At 45.5% G+C, this 17,085-nt stretch overlaps 1 protein-coding gene and 1 pseudogene across 2 annotated transcripts in view; both read left to right on the top strand.

Annotated features, from left to right (window-relative positions):
* Nucleotides 1–17,085, top strand: part of CHST11 (carbohydrate sulfotransferase 11) — a 314,882-nt gene that overhangs the window by 15,490 nt on the left and 282,307 nt on the right. The gene's annotated exons all lie outside the window — the stretch shown is intronic.
* LOC108312261 overlaps nucleotides 13,192–17,085 on the top strand; it is a 35,779-nt pseudogene continuing 31,885 nt past the window's right edge.

A 17,085-nucleotide genomic window follows, 5' to 3' on the forward strand; every position in this document is an offset into this window, starting at 1 on the left:
TTTTTGTAGAGGCAGGGTCTAGTTATGTTGCCTAGGCTGGTCTCAAACACCTGGGCTCAGGGGATCTTGCCTCAGCCTCCTAAGGTACTGGGAGTACAGGCGTAAGCCACTGTGCCTGCACCTTCCATTTTCTTAAGGGGATGTTGTCTTTCCTGGGTTTTAGCTATACCCTTTGGGAATAATATTGATTATCTTAAGTCTCAACATGTTAAATACAAGAGATTTGCTGCAAATTTTTACACACACACACACACACACACACACACACACACACCCCTAAAGTCATGTTAGGCCTTTAAGGTATCTTCTAGATAATCAATCACTATCTGAAGCTTGATTGTGCTATTGAGATCCTAACACACTCTGCCATGTAGGAAAAGCAACTGTAACTAGCTCTATTCTATAGATGAGGCAATGGAGACTCAGAAGAATTTAGGGAATTGCTTACATTTTGTTTCAAATGGTTCTAATACCAACATTTGGCCACAAAGACTGGCCCAAGGAACATTCGTTCTATTAGGGTGGATGGAAACACACATGCTTCACTATCTTATGGGGCCAGATGCGATTGCTGTTACAAAGAGAGACAAACCCCGAAGGAAAGGGAAGCAGGGTGGTTGATTTTGTTGGTGGTGGAAGGAAGTCTTCCTGGGAAAGTCGAGGTTTGCACTGGGCCCTGAGGATGAGTAGAAATTTGCTAGCAGAATCTGGGAAGGGGGAGGAAAGACATTCCAGGTGAGGATGCCTGCTGGAGCAAGAGCAGGGCGTGGGGCACTGAGGACAGTGGTATCTGGGAATACAGGAGCCCAGGGATGGAGAGGTGGACCTGGGTGGCTCTGAACACTCTCAAGTTTGAGTTTTATTCTTGGGACCAGGGAGCCACAGAAGGTTTAGTGTCTCCTGTTTTTCAGATGATGAAATTTAAGCTTGATGAACTCTCTTGTTTCATTAGAAAGGCAGCAGTTTCAAATACACTTTCTCAAAATGAACTCGGGGCCATTTGGAAATTGTTTCTATTATCGTCATTTAATGGGAGGTAAGAAGATTATTCATGAACGCCTAAAGTGCAAAGTTAAGAAAGGGCTTAAAAGCACTCCGTGGTGGGATTTGAAACTCCTCTGTTTTGCATTGCTTGGGCCAAAATTACAGGCCATGGAGGTTCCATTTCAGTCTCTCAGTTGCTAATGGTGCCCTAGCTGCACCCTCAGAGGGCTCTGGAAGCAGTGGCAGGAGAAAGGGAAAGTGTGTAAATAGCCCCAGGAAGCGAGTTTCTTGTTTCACTGGGAGCTCATGGGTGTATCCGGGTCAGGCTGCAGTTGCTGGGCTGCCCTAGAGATGAACAATGGAGAATGGAGGACAAAGTCCACCGCTTCCTCATAGAATTGAGACCCAAGGGCACTGTGTGTGGGGTCTAAGCACATTGTCCCCTGAAAGATGCCACCCTGTGTCCTCTTTAAATCAAAAGCCTGCCTCTTTTTTAAGCTCCCCTTCCTGGGCTGTGGGAGAGGGCATGGGCCTATACACAACATAAAAAGGCATCTCTCCGTGGCTTTCACAGTCTCTTCTGAGGGCCATTGTGCTTGGTACAAAGCTGAGGGCTGCCTGTATTTTCTCTGCTAGACTGTAGCACTTGATGCCTGTTGATGAATAATCGATAGCTGGTTTTCTCATAGGGGCGTCTCACCACCTTTGATCCCTTTATTTCCCATTAAAACATCACCACCACCACCACCACCATCACCATCACCACCAACATTGCCACCACCACCACCACTACGACAGGGAGAACTCTCCCAAAGGCTTAATTGAAAAAGAAAGTAATATGTAATCACAGATACGCAGCATTTTTTAAAGGGAACATGTGGACCCGCAAGCTAAAGGGGTTTCTGGATTTATGCTTGTCAACTTATGAAGATTTAAGGATTAGGGATTGGAAGGTCTAATTGAGGTAGAACTTGTTGTTGGAAACCTATGCAAAGGTATTGAACGGAGATTATTTTGCAAATGGAAGAATTAGTGAAATCCTTTAAGAACCAAGGTTTTATTATATGTAGGGTTTTCTGTGTAATTTTGCTGTTCAAAAATGGAAGTGCAGTTTGAGATCAGAAACTGAACAGGCAATCTTTGAGTCACTTGTAATAAAACAGCTTTTGTTGGGAGAGTGTGAGCCATCATCCAAACGACAATTATGTGCTTAAAAATACTAACTAGGAAGAGTGGCCTTGCTCACTTTCGGGTAATCCATTGCATTCAGGAGGGGAGTGGCTCAGGGCTCTTTCTCGGGACTCTGCAGAGAATTCTTTCAAGGCTTATGCTGACTTTGTTTCCTGTGGCTGTAAAAGCAAAATGAGGTTTTTAAAAATAAATCCAGGTCTGATAGTAAGTGCCTTCCTGCAAATGGGATTTGAGGGATGCACAGGATGTTGTCGTTGGAAAGTCACAGCAACATTCCTTCTTTATTTTTATAGGAAATAAATGAGGAATGGATTAGAAACACAGAGTTCATTGCTGACTGTTTGATCTGTTATAAAACCCCAACAAAGGCCGGGCTTGGTGGCTCACGCCTGTAATTGCAGCACTTTGGGAGGCCAAGGCAGGCAGATCACCTGAGGTCAGGAGATCGAGACCAGCCTGACCAATGTGGAGAAACCCGGTCTCTACTAAAAATACAAAATTAGCTGGGCGTGGTGGCACATGCCTGTAATCCCAGCTACTAGGGAGGCTGAGGCAGGAGAATCGCTTGAACCTGGGAGGCAGAGGTTGCAGTGAGCAGAGATCATGCCATTGCACTCCAGCCTGGGCTACAAGAGTGAAACTCCATCTTTAAAAAAAAACAAAAAACAAAAAAAAACAAACCCAACAAAGTAGAAAGGTATTGGGTGTAGCATGAGGGATCTTGGGTTCTTGTCCTGGTTCTGCTGCCCCCTTTTGGGGACTCCCTCAAGTGATATTAACAAATGTAGATGTTGGCAGTTTTCAAACCACTCCTCTAAGCCCAAATGTTGGGGAAGGTCTTCGGAGAGGGCTAGGGAGTCCTAGTAAGCCCACCCCATCAGACTGGCTCCTTGCTTATCTGTTTCATATTTTGGGGTTCTGAGTAAAATTTTGTTAGAAGAAAGTATTTCAGGGCTAAACCCAACAATTTTGCAGTTGACTACTTAGACTGTTTTTAAGGTCTCTGCCCAACTCAGTTCTGATGCTATTAGCAGTTCTCAAAATCAATATACATTTACATGAGGGTTAAATCATAATTAAAATGAATAATTACTGTTCATGCAGTATGAACTGCCTGACATCTGTCCACCCTTCCATCCAGCACTCAAACGTTTATTGACCAAATATTTATCTGACTGAGGAGACAAATCTAAATAAGACTTAGTTCCTGCCTGAAAATAACTTGCAATTTAGCAAGTGGTGACAGACCCATAATTGTTAGCTGTAATGCTTTATGATAATGGCTATGGGCAGCTAGGGAAAAAAAAAAGGAGTAATTAGTTTAGGAGAGGTCAGGGAGCTTGACAGAGGAAGGAACATTTGAGCTGAGCTCTGGTCATTTGTTCAGTTATTTAACAAGCGTTTGTAGAATGTCTACCATTTGTGCCAGGACCATTCCTGTGCTAGGGAAACAGCAAGGGACAAAACAGACAATGATCCCTATCTTAATAGAGCTCATGTGCTTGGCATAAAATTTATCATGGGGAAAGGTTGGTGGCCCCTCTGGCTCCTTCTCCACCATCATCTCCCTCCCCTGCCCCATGATGCCTCAGAGTAAAGCAGTAATATATATATATATACATATTTCTGATTATGAAACTAAATTTAAGTGTATTATAAAGAATTTTGAAAAAAGGGACTTACTTCCAAAAAAGTCATCCCTAATCTCTGCCATATATATGCATATATATACAGATATATATGCATATGTATATTTGTATGTATATATATGCATGGAATATATATATGCATGGAATATATATATGTATATATATGCATGGAAAATAGACCAGAAGGTCAAGAGATTTTTCCTGGGTAGCAGGGATTAGGGTAACTTAAAAAAAAAGTATCTTTGTAAATATATGTGTGTGTATATTTACACACATGTATAAGATAATGTAAGGGAACTACTTCCAAAAAAAAAAGTCATCTCTAATCCCTTCCATATAGATATGCATATATATATGGAAAAATAGAAAAACAGATTAGAAAATCAAGAGATCCTTCCTGGGTGGCAGATATTAAGGATGACTTTGAAAATATATCTTTGTAAATATATCTATCTTTGTGTGTGTGTATGTGTATATATATATTATATATCTTTACAAAGATATGTTTATAACTATATAATACATATTTACAAATAATATATGTATCTGTAATATTTATAATATATAATTACATATATGTAATTGTATATGATGTATGTATATATTATAATATGCACATATGTATATACACACATTACATATATGTTATATATAATAGTTTATATTATACATATATGTAATATACCTACACACATATGTGTAATATATTATATCTTATACACATGTAATGTAATATATACACATGTAATATATATACATATATACACACATAATATATACACATATATTATTAATATACACATATAGATATTTACAAAGATGAAATCATCAGCCTTATATTATAGTGTATTTTGCTTTTGCCGTGGAGTACCCAATCATGGGCATTTTCTCTTGTCATTCAGTTTTCTCTGAAAACACTGTAATATTCCATCAGATGGATGTATTTTCATTTTGTCATTCTCCTTTTTAAATGTTTTTGAAAAAGATTTTCCCTTTTGGAAAAATGGTGGGCAGGGCTTGGTGGCTCACACTTGTAATCCCAGCACTTTGGGAGGCTGAGGTAGGCGGATTGCCTGAGGTCAGGAGTTGGAGACCACCTGGCCAACGTGGTGAAACCCCCGTCTCCACTAAAAATGCAAAAATTAGCTGGGCATGTTGGCGGGTGCCTGTAATCCCAGCTACTCGGGAGGCTGAGGTAGGAGCATTTCATGAACCCAGTGAGCCGAGATCGTGATCACAGCACTGCGCTTCAGCCTAGGCGACAGAGTGAAACTCCATATCAAAAAACAAAACAAAACAAAATGCCATTGTGGTTTTTTTTTTGTAAACTAAACTTTTGTCTGAGTTTCTTAATGTCTCTTTCAAATAAAATTTCAGACAGGAATTCACAGGTTATAAACCTTGGAGGCTCTTGATAAGTGTAGACAAATTATTTCTAGAAGGTTGTATCTATTGATGCTACAACCAGCAGCGTGTGAAAATGTCTGTCTTACTATATCCTATGTTGCTTGATTAGGCTGTCATACAGATTCCTGATGGAGTCAACATTTATGCTTTCATTGAGTTTTTGGCCCATACTAGATTATAGACTTCTGGAGGACACAAACTGTGTCCCAAGTCCCTGGCCTATGACAGACTTGTAATAAAATGAATGTTAGTTGAATACATGCTTGTATGTCTGAATGAATGAGCTAAGAAGGGTAAGGAGAGGTTTTACTTGATACCTGGGAAGAGAACAGAACTTTCGTTAAATGTCACAAAGTATCTTATGAACGAGCTTCCAGCGATAGGGAGACTCATAAAAGGACAAGTGGCTTGCTGTAAAGCCACCTTCACACTCTCAGTGCCTGTCCAAGAGTCCTATAATAGATCATCCTTAGGATTCAAATTCAATGAAAAGATATATCTTCATTGCTACTCACTAGGTACCTTTTACAGGTATTAAATCATTTAGTCTTCTCCACAGCCGGCGAGGAGGACTGGCCTCATCCTCATTTTTAGGTGAGACTCAGAGAAGTTTTGTAGTTAACTTAAGGTAACACAGCTAGTAAGCTGGGATGCCCTGGCTCATCTGACTTAAAGTGCTCCGCTAAGACTTCTATTTGCGAAGTGTGGGCTAGCCTCTGCGAGAAAAATTTCTTTCTGTGATTTCGAAGGAAAAACGTATGGAGAAACCCTATTGTCTGAATGCTGCGCCTCCCCCTAATTCATAGATTGAAACCTAATCCCCAATATGAGGCTATTAGAAGGTGGTGGTCTTTGGGAGGCCATTAGGTCATGAGGGAGCCCTCATGAATGGGATTAGTGTCCTTATAAAAGAGACCCGAGAGACCCTCACCACTTGTGCCATGGGAGGACACAGTGAGAACAAGGAAGTGGGACCTCTCCGGACACCAAATCTGCCAGTGCCTTAATCTTGGACTTTCCAGCCTCCAGAACTGTGAGCAATACATTTCTGTCGTTTACAGGCCACCTAGTGCAAGGTATTTTGATACAGCAGCTCAAATGGACTGAGACAAGGAACCACCCTTAAGCTGAAAGGAAAATGGACAGTCGCTCTACAGTTGGGAAGACACGGTGATAGCTCTAGGAGGCATGGTGCGTGCAATGGTCCTCAACCGAAGGGAGAAAGGAATTCAGTTATGAGGAGGTTCATTTAGTGGGAAGCTCAGAGCTCTTCACATGTCTACTACTACTCTTAGAAGGGTGATGGCTGGCAGCGCCCTCAGAATGAAGCCTCTCCGGGGAGCTGTGCCTTCATTCTAGGGTGTTATTGAAAGGGAGGTGGTGTTTAAAACTGGAAAGAGCAACATGGAAGGCGCCTTTAAACAGTGCCTGGGGGTAAGATGCTCTCAAGTTTGGGAAACAGACCCCCCTCCCCCCATCCCCGAACAGGAAGTGGGGGTGGGAGACAGGGAGAAAAAAACAAAACCAAACCCGTAACTCAAGCGCGCGCGCACACACACACACACACACACACACACACAGCAGATGGGGCCTCCTGCGTAATATTTCTGTTACTTATGTCTCCAGAAGGAAGATCTGGGTATATTTTAATTTTATTATTCTCTTTTCTTAAACATTAAAAAAAAAAAGGATTTCCACTAGCCCATACTAGATGACCCCGAAATCCACTGTAAGTAAAAACGTGGTTTGCCAAGCGAATGCAGCGCCAGCACCTCTCCTGCAGCAGGCCCACGTCCCTCAGCCTTTTGATACCTGAGTTCTGGAGTCTCCACTGACCCCTTCCCCACGGTCTCTCTCATGCACACCCTGACTTCCCAGCAGCGGAGCGCAGAGGTGGGAGCGGCTGAGGGGAAGTGAGAGTAAGTCTGAAAGAGCCGTCTATTCGGTTTCCTGCTACATAGGATGTGGGCAGTTAGCTTCGGTTATCTGCACGTCTAGTTGAGGCTGCTCCTGTTACCAGCCAAGTATTCACGGGGCCCAGAGCATGGAGGTGCTTGTCTGGGAGGGACGCAATTGTCAGAAACGTTGGGACACAGTCACACCTTGAGGAAAGCCGGTGGGATTCAGCCTTTTGGGAAGTAAAGGTGTACCCTGTGGCCTGCAGCAGCGACGCAGGCCATTTCAAGGGCTTCAGGAGGTGACTGGAACCGTCTAGTCTCTAGTCATCTGGGGGATGTGATGACCTGGTTTGGTGCTTAACGCGTCGTGGGAGAGGCAGTGGACTGGTGCCTTCATTCTAGGGGGTTATTGAAAGGGAGGTGTTTAAAACTGGAAAGGACAACACGGAAGGCGTCTTTAAACAGTGCCTGGGGGTAGGGCATGTCCAGGGAAAAGCCGTTTTCGAGAGTCACCTGTTTTTACTTGGCATTTCCAAACTTGCTTCAGGTATCTTTCTGGGGGACTCTTAAGGTATCCGGAGGAATTGGATGCAGCTTCTTCCTTTCCCAACCCAGTTCACATTGGTTTAAGCAAAAAAAAAAAAAAAAAAAAAAAAAAAAAGTGCTTTTTTCGGCTCAGGGAACTGAGCCAAAGCCAGTGTGGCAGAGTCCAAGCCCCCAGCATCTGATTGTTCGTGCCGTGTCCCTCTCCTCACGGTGGCAAGATGGCTGCCTCCGGTTCCCGCCTCCACCCCAGCCTTTCCGCAGTCCCAGCAGAAAGAGGGAGTACTTTTTTCCCCAGCAGTTTCCGCAGAAGTCCTGAGGTGTAAAGTTCTTAAGGGCAGGGGTGTTTATATCTTGTTTGCCGTCACCCGCAGCTCCTAGCCTGGTGTCCGTCTTTCGGCAGGTGGCCAGTAAACATGTGCTGAGTGAGCGATTCTCATTGGCGCCGCTGGGATCGCTCGCCCAGTTTGAGAGAACGGCTGGGAATGGGAGAGGGCGGTTCTCAGAGGAAACCGGAGATGCTCTTATCCAGGGTGGGCATGGGACCCTGTTTTTTTTTTTTTTTTTTTTTTTTTTTTTTTTTTTTTTTTTTTTTTTTTTTTTTTTTTTTTTTTTTTTTTTTTTTTTTTTTTTTTTTTTTTTTTTTTGAGGCGGAGTTTCGCTCTTGTTACCCAGGCTGGAGTCTTGCTCTGTCCCCCAGGCTGGAGTGCAGTGGCGCCATTTTGGCTCACTGCAACCTCTGCCTCCCGGGTTCAAGCCATTCTCCTGCCTCAGCCTCCCGAGTAGCTGGGACTACAGCAGCCCGCCACCACGCCCTGCTAATTTTTTGTATTTTTAGTAGAGACAGGGTTTCACCGTGCTAACCAGGATGGGCTCGATCTCCTGACCTTGTGATCCTCCCACCTCGGCCTCCCAAAGTGTTGGGTTTACAGGCGTGAGCCACCATGCCCGGCCGGATCCTGTTTTTCTGATGAATAACAGAACCAAGAAAGGGAAGAGGTAAAAAATATGTAATTAGAATCAAAAAAGCCTTGCCCTCTTAGGTAGCAGGTAGTATATTTGGAAGTTTTTTGCCACTGGGAAAATATTTGGACTGAAAATGGCCACATGAACTTTTGATTCTGTTTACCTCCTGTTGCTAGAAGACAAATGTGTTCCTAGGCTTGAACGGGCCGCAGGACGTATTTTCTTATGTAAGCATGCCACTTGTTGAAGGTGGCTCACCATGGTGTCTGCCTTGCTGCCAGTGGGAAGAGGGAGAGAGCTCCAGTGGAGGGCATTCCCTTTGGATCGATCCATCACTTTTGCTTAAATCTCGCTTAGCTCCATCCACTTCTGTCTGCAGGGGAGCCTGGGAAAGGTAGTCTTTATTTTGTGTGGTCGTGTGCTAAACTTGTGTTTTTTTTTACTCTAAAGGGAGAGAAAGAGAACTGATACTAGGGGTCAGCCAGGAGTTCTGCTGCAAGAAGTTTCTGTACTTCCGTTGGTCAGTGCTCTGAGTCCTTGTTGAATTCAGATCTATCTTTCATAATCATCTGCTTAGTCAGTGCACTGAGTTGATACTGTTCCCCCGAAATTCATGTCCTTCCTGGAACCTCAGAATGTGACTTTACTTGGAAATAGGGTCACTGCAGATATAGTTAGTTAAGATGAAGTCATATTAGAGGACAGTGGCCCTTAATCCAATTGTGACTAGTGCCTTTATAAGAGGAGAAGAGATGCAGAAACACACATAAGACCATGTGATAATGGAGGCAGAGACTGAAGCGATGCTGCCACAAGCCAAGGAATGCCAGGAGCCACCAGAAGCTGGAAGAAGCAAGAAAGCACCCTTCTCTAGAGGCCTCAGGGAGGGCATGGGCCTGCCAACAGCTTGATTTTGGATTTGTAGTCTCCAGAACCATGAAGGAATACGTTTCTATTGTAATAAGCCACCAAGTTTGTGGCACTTTGTTATAGCAGTCCTGGGAAATCACTGCAGCCTGAAGAAACACATTTCTTGCACTGATCCAGTAGGGATTCTTTCCAGCTGGAGTCGGGGGATCTGGCTTCTTAGCTTCACCCCTGTGCTGGGATGTGACTCAGTGGGGGTCGCTTAACCTCTCTGTGCTGTACTTTCCAGCTATGAAATGGGAAGAGAGCTGCCTTTCTGCTCTGCTGTAATGTTGCAAAGGTAAAGCCTTTCATGACTTCTCATTGCACCCAGAGGAGAAACCCAAATCCTTAGCCTGATCTCAAGGTCCCACCTTGCCAAGACCTGCCTGGTCCCACTTCCTTGTTCCCCTGCCCAGCTGGACTCACCCCACTCTGCCTTCTTTCAGTGCCACGTAAGCACCACGCTCTTGCCACGTTGTGAGTTTCGCACTGGCGTTCCGTCTGCTTGGAGGGCTTTTCTCCCAGCTCCCACTGAATGTTGCTTCCTGCATTAGCCTTCCCAGTTGGGTATGCTGGAATAAGTTATCACCTAAAAAATATAATCTACCGTCACACTCCAGAATTTTTAGAATTTGGCCCAGGATTTTTAAGCCACTGAAAGAAATGATTTTAAAAACCAAACCTGGCTGTAGTCACCTTAGCGCGCTATTCCAGCTTGTCACTTCCTTCTGTAGAGAGTGGTCACCACTTCTCTTACCCGCCAGTAGGGAGCAACATTATCAGAAATGGCAAAGATTGGCCAAGAAAGGGAAGGCATTTTTGGAAAGGGCTTTGGGTTTCTGATACCTAAATGTCTCATCCAAGTGAACGGAGTATTTATTTGTCTATGGCTTGAAAAAAGATCTTTTGGATGTTATTGTAAATGGGATTTTCTTTCTCTCTCTTTCCTTTTTTTCTCCTTCCTTCCTTCCTTCCTTCCTTCCTTCCTTCCTTCCTTCCTTCCTTCCTTCCCATCCTTCTTTCCTTCTTCTTTTTTGACAGAGTTTCATTCTTGTTACCCAGTAGCACGATGACTGGGTGCAGTGCAGTAGCACGATCTTGGCTCACTGAAAGCTCTGCCTCCTGGGTTCAAGCGATTCTCCTGCCTCAGCCTTCCAGGTAGCTGGGATTACAGGTGCTCACCACCACGCCTGGCTAATATTTGTATTTTTAGTAGAGAGGGGGTTTCACCATGTTGGCCAGGTTGGTATGGAACTCCTGACCTCAAGTGAACCACCTGCCTCAGCCTCCCAAGAATTGTTTCCTTGATTTTATATTTGGATAGATTGTTGCTGATGTAAAGAATGAATGTTTGGCTCTTTTTTTTCTATTCCTCACTACCTTCTGCTTTCCTTTCACCTTCCCCTATTCCTTCTCTTTCCTGAAGACAGTGTGTCATCTGGGGTAGCCCTGGGTGTTTACGAGCCAGTGGAGGCTGCTCTGCCACCTGGGGCCGGCTTGGCCCCAGAACCGCATCAAATGAGGAGCCCAAAATAAATGAAAGGAGACCGTGTCAAGTGGGCAGCTGGTGTTTACCGCTTTTAAGTTCAGGCACATCCTTTATGTCCATGTGCCTTTGCTCTGAGGCAAGCGGGCCCACCACTTTCCTAGACCACGTGGCCACTGCCTCCCTTCCCCTCCCCCACCCACAGTGCCATTTTGGCTTTTCCTATGGAAGAAAGCTCACAGAACTCCAACGTGGTTCTACTTGCTTAGATCGATGAGCAAAATCTTTGAGTAAGGTAGTTGTTGTAATAAAAGCTGACAAGGACTAAGGACCTACTGTGTGTCCAGAGCTTCACACACATTGCTTCAAATTCTCACAAGGACCTCATAAGGTACACGTTACCTTCACATTACGGACAAAGACAGCAGCTCAGAGAACTAATTCTGCTCACCCAAGGTTGCAGATTGCAACTCGGGCCCAACTCACTCCAGAGTCTGTGCATCCCCCTGCTAGATTCTAATGTCTTAAAAATGTCATCACTTTTTCCGTCTTTTAGTGGCTTCATATCTGAAGTCTCTGCGTACTTTTTGGAACAGAAGGCGGTTCTCATAGACTTGGCCCAGAGTCAGCATAGGAGAAAGTCATCCTTTCTGAAGCAGTGTTATACGGGTCGCTATAGATTCGTGGTTTCTAACCTCAGCTGAACTTAAGAACAGCTTGGCCATCCTTTCATGTAGTTCATTGATACCCGCACGCCTCCTGGTGCAATATCTCCAGATGCTCTCAGATTCATCCACACCTCTCCGTCCACACTGCCACCTGGCCACCCGAAGCCACTGTCATGTTTCCCTGGGATTTTTCCACAACTCGACGTCTGCATCCTCACTTGCTCGTCCTTCACACCCATCCATTATCCACACCTTGGCTGAATGGTCCATTTAGTAACATTCAAACCTACCCTTTCATGACTTCTTCTTCTTCTTTTTTTTTTTTTTTTGAGTTGGAGTCTCATTCTGTCACCCAGGCTGAAGTACAGTGGCGCAATCTCTGCTCACTGCAACCTCTGCCTCCAGGGTTCAAGCAGTTCTCCTGTCTCAGCCTCTCCAGTAGCTGTGAGTACAGACACACACCACCACGCCTGGCTAACTTTTGTATTTTTAGTAGAGACGCGGTTTCACCATGTTGGCCGGGTTAGTCCCAAACTCCTGACCTCAAGTGATCCTCCTGCCTCAGCCTCCTAAAGTGCTGGGATTACAGGCGTGAGCCACTGCACCCAGCCAGCCTTTCATGACCTCTCACTGCACCCAGCATAGAAACCCAAATCCTTAGCCTGACTTCAAGGTCCTCCCTCACCTAGGTCTGCCTGGTCCAGCTTCCTTGTTCCTCTGCCAAACTGGACTCGTGCTACTCTGCCTTCTCTCAGCACCTTATAAGCACCACGCTCTTGCCTCATCACACATTTTGTACTTGCTGTTGTTTCTGCTTGGAGCACTTTTCCCTTAGGTCCTGTTTAATATTGCTCCTTCGTATTAGCCTTCCCAGTTCCTGAAGGCAGGTCCCTTGGTTACAGTCTGTCCTCATGCACTTTTTTTTTTAGACAGAGTCCTGTTCGTTGCCCAGGCTGGAGTGCAATGGCATGATCTTGGCTCACTACAACCTCTACCTCCTGGGTTCAGGTGATTCTCCTGCCTCAGCCTCCCAAGTAGCTGGGATTACAGGAGCCCACCACCATGCCCGGCTAATTTTTGTATTTTTAGTAGAGATGGGGTTTGTTGGCCAAGCTGGTCTCAAACTCCTGACCTCAGGTGATCCGCCTGCCTTGGCCTTCCAAAGTGCAGGGATTACAGGCGTGAGCCGCCACACCCGGCCTCCCCCTGCACTTTGATTTTTCTTCATTGCACTTCATTTGTCCATGCAGCCATCCCTCAGGATCTGATTTATTCAGCCTGCTGATTTTGGATAATGAGAGAAAAGAGTTCAGATACAAATTCTCCCATATTATCTCTTTGGTTCCTATGTTTGGAAAGTAAGGGGTACCTGAGTTTGTTTCATGTCTCTTCTTCGGTACTCTGCTCCACAAGCTCCCCGTGTTTTTATTCCTCGGTATGCCCCCTTAGTGAGTTTGTTTACTGGATGATGGAAAGCAACAGATGAGTAGATGAATGACCGGGATGAGGCCTGGGGTCGGGGAGGACCGTGGCTCTTCTTACCTGCTGATGAAGCCGGCTTGGTGGAGGAGGCTGGAGGCAAAGGTGGGGACATAGGCTCTGCAGCTGCTTCTGCAGGTATAGGGTCCACTGCTGAGACCAGGGAGGATCTGAACCTGGGCCTGCCCGACTCTCCAGCCTCTGTTTGTTTCTACTACTGTCTGCCAAGATCTGCTGTTCCTACTGCTACATCTAGATCGTCTTTTTGCCATTGTTCCTATTTGGAATTGGGGTAAGATGGGATGAGATTATATGGCATCATGGTCAGAGTGACCCAATTCCTGACGGTTCCTCTCCTGGTTAGTGGCTGGAGTGGGCCGCAGGGACAAGTCATCTTTCGGTGTGTCATGGCCAAGGAGGGAGAGACTGGGCTTGGAGAGCTGTGTGCAGGTTCCTGGGAACAGGTGTCCTTGGCTTGAGATGACAAATGGGACAACCTCATCGTGGCGATTCATAATCACATTAACATAGTCAATGCTCTGAGAAGTCCTGCCACAAAGAAATCTGTTTAACTGGGGTTAACCCAGAATTTCTTAAACTTATACAACCACAGAATCTTTTTTGAGGATTGGAGAGGTACTGAATACCTATCTTGTACAGATGCTGTTCAGACCTGAGATGTGGAGGAGACAAGGCAGGCCTGGCAAGCTTACAATGTTCTCACCTATAAAATGGGTATACAGTAGCGTCCACCTTGCAGGGTTATGGTGAGGTCTACATTTAATGAGCTAATGCAGGGTAAGTGTTTGGCACAGCTCAGGGGCATGTTGTAAGCTGTCAGTGATACATATGTGTGATTGTTATCAGCCTAGTGGAGGATCAGATATTAAACAATTAGATAGGCACCTATTTAGTAACAATGGCAGTAAGTTATACAAAAGAGAAGGACAGGGTGTCCAGAGAGGACAGAGGAAGGAAACCTAATGAGTGTTTGCAGGTGTGACGGGGGCGGTGGTCACGGAGGCTCTCTCCTGAGGAAGTCACGTTGAAGCTAGGACACGAAGGATGCGGGGGATGTTGGGAAAGGGTGGGAAGGGAGTGAGACCTGCTTGCTTTGGGAAACATGGCCCGAATGTCAAATTCTTACACACATGGGTACCGTCTGGGGAGTTAAATTCCCTGGACTGTCTATTTCAGATTGAGAGGGGTGGGGGCAGGCTCTAGTAGGTTGTGGTGGTCCAGAAATATATGTCTTTAAAACTTGCCCCAGAAATTTGGAGCACCCTTGGGAATATTTTTTGGAATTGCTGCTCCAGGACAGCAGGGCTCAGAGGTTCCCATGCTTAGAAATCACCAGAGTCTCACTCAAAATGCAGGCGTGGGGCCTGGGAATTATTTGACAGACACATCCAGAGGCGATTATGCTGCAGGGGTTCCCCAACCTCACTTTGAGAAACACATCTCTGGAAGGTTGACCCTTCTGAAAAATCTGGAACGTGATGGCATGGCAGCAAATGATTCCAGTGGAGAATATACAGGGCACCTCTGGAGACTGTATTTGATCTTAGAAAGTGCACAGTGGGCAAGAAGGGTGGCATGCAACCCCACGTCAGGAGGGCTGCAGGTGTAGGGAGCGGGGCTGGGAGGGGCTGCAGGTCCCAAGAAGGGTCCATGGTCATTGGGAACCTCACCGTTCCTGGCCTTCTGCTCACCACAGAGGGTGAGCACTGGCCATCAGACACGCAGCCCCAACTCAGGGTTGTTCAGTGTCTGTGCAGTTGTGACAACAGCAGAAACAATCAGTTTAGACTTTTTCTGCAGAAGGTAGACTGACTTGGGCACCTCTCTATGCTCCCTGGCATTGCCAGGCTTAGTCGTGGGAAGCCTCGAATTCAAACCCGAAGCAACTTTAACATTCATAACCACAACGCATCTGTGATCAGCGGGGGCTTATGAGCGCTCGAGCTGCAAATGGAAATGGTGGACACTGAACAGGCCTCTGACCACAGACTTCCTGCTGACCCGCCTCCCTCCTCCTTTCAGGGCGCCTTGGGTTGTCATTACTGATGCACGACTGTTAGGTGGCAGGGTGAGCTACAGTGAACTGGGTCTTTGCACTGCCTGCTCAGTTTAAAGCCGGAGCATAAGTCATCGCACCATTCGTGTGTGTGTATATGTGTGTGTGTGCATGGGCATGTGTGTGCGTGTGTGTGTGTGTGTGTGTGTGTGTCCATCTTTGTCTTCCCTCTCCTCCCAGCTTTCCCTGCCTGGGCTTTGGAGCTTCCTGCTCTGTGAGTTTCACTTTGCTGGGTTACTTCCAGTGCGTGCTGCTAGTCATTCTTGCTTGACCTTTAAATTTTTCTCTTTAGGGAAAATATGATCATTAGTCTCTGTTCTTCAGCAGATGTATACCAGTCTCGGGCAGTCTTCCCACCTCACTTCACATCCATGGGGAAAAAGTGTTTTAAAGTCAGTGTGATTTTTTTTTTTTTTAATAACACAGAAATGAATATTAGATGAGAGGGTCACTCTGTCGAATGGTTGTTTGGAAAGGAATTGAGGAATGCAGCAGGGTGCTCCCAGCTTTCAGAAGTGATGACTTCAGCTGTTTGGGGGTCTGGCTTCTTGCCTGTTGGTGACACAGGGTGGCTGGACTGTGGGGTTCACCAGTCAGAGCTTCACAGCCCATGCCTGTGCCAGAGGGTTTGACAGACATGGGCTGCGTTTTCTGGTGCATCTGGATGGTGAGATTGTCTAGAGGGTGTGTTTCTGGAACTTTCCAGTCAGGCTTCACCATGGTGAGTATTTAATGACCACACACGAAAGTCTCATTGCCAGGGCCGCTCCCTGGGACAAACCGAATCATGGAATCATGGAATTTCAGAGCTGAAAAGAGCCCCTGAGCCAACCAGAGGGGAAGAGAACTTCCCTAGGAGTAGGAAGACCCAAATTCGGGGCTCCTCCCCTACTCCCCTTGCAGCTGAACATGATTTCTAAGGGAGGGGTATGTTTAAAGGGAATGGGGGGCATGCTAGCCTTCTACCCTTTGTTACACAAATGCGTAATAGTCCAATTCAGCAATCCAACAGAGCGAGGCTTTTATAAAGAAGCATACCCATAGAGTTAGGAATATACCAAAGCAAACTCATTTCCGGCACAAGATATTTTAGAGTCCTGTCTTGGTTTTTGGTGAATGCTCTGGTCGATGCAGTAGACTTTATAAATGAAGAACTCAGGCTTGCCAGATTATAGTTTCTGTCTGCCTAAAAATAGTCTTTCCATCCCATGACCGTCAAGAATTCTTGCTTGTAATAACCCTGTTGTTATCAACAATTACTAGATTCATAGTAATGACTGCCTTCTCTTGACTGCCTGATACGTGCTAAGCCAGGTGCTTTAGAAACAATATCCTGCTTTTTTCTTTTTTTGTTTTGTTTTTCTTGAGACAGGGTCTCACTGTCATCCAGGCTGGAGTGCAGTGGCATGATCATACCTCACTGCAGCTTTAACCTTTTGGGCTTAAGTGATCCTCCCACCTCAGTCTCCCAAGTAGCTGGGACTACAGGCACATGCCACCACACTTGGCTGATTTTTAAATTTTTTGTAAAGACAAGGTCTTACTATGTTGCCCAGGCTGGTCTTGAATTTGTGAGCTCAAGTGATGCTCCTGCCTTGACCTCCCAAAGTGTTATAATTACATGCATGAGCCACTGCTCCTGGCATTGTCTTGTTTAATACAATTTCAGAGATGTTTTCACTGTCCTTATTTTACAGATGAGGAAGTTGGACTTGGAGAGGTAAAGATATTTATCTGAGCTCAGCAGCTGAACTTAGATTGCTGTCTCCTTTAAGAATCCTGTTAAAGCTGGGCGCGGTGGCTCAAGCCTGTAATCCCAGCACTTTGG

The sequence above is a fragment of the Cebus imitator genome, unplaced genomic scaffold, assembly GCF_001604975.1.
Source record: "Cebus imitator isolate Cc_AM_T3 unplaced genomic scaffold, Cebus_imitator-1.0 Scaffold8, whole genome shotgun sequence".
NCBI lineage: Eukaryota > Metazoa > Chordata > Mammalia > Primates > Cebidae > Cebus > Cebus imitator.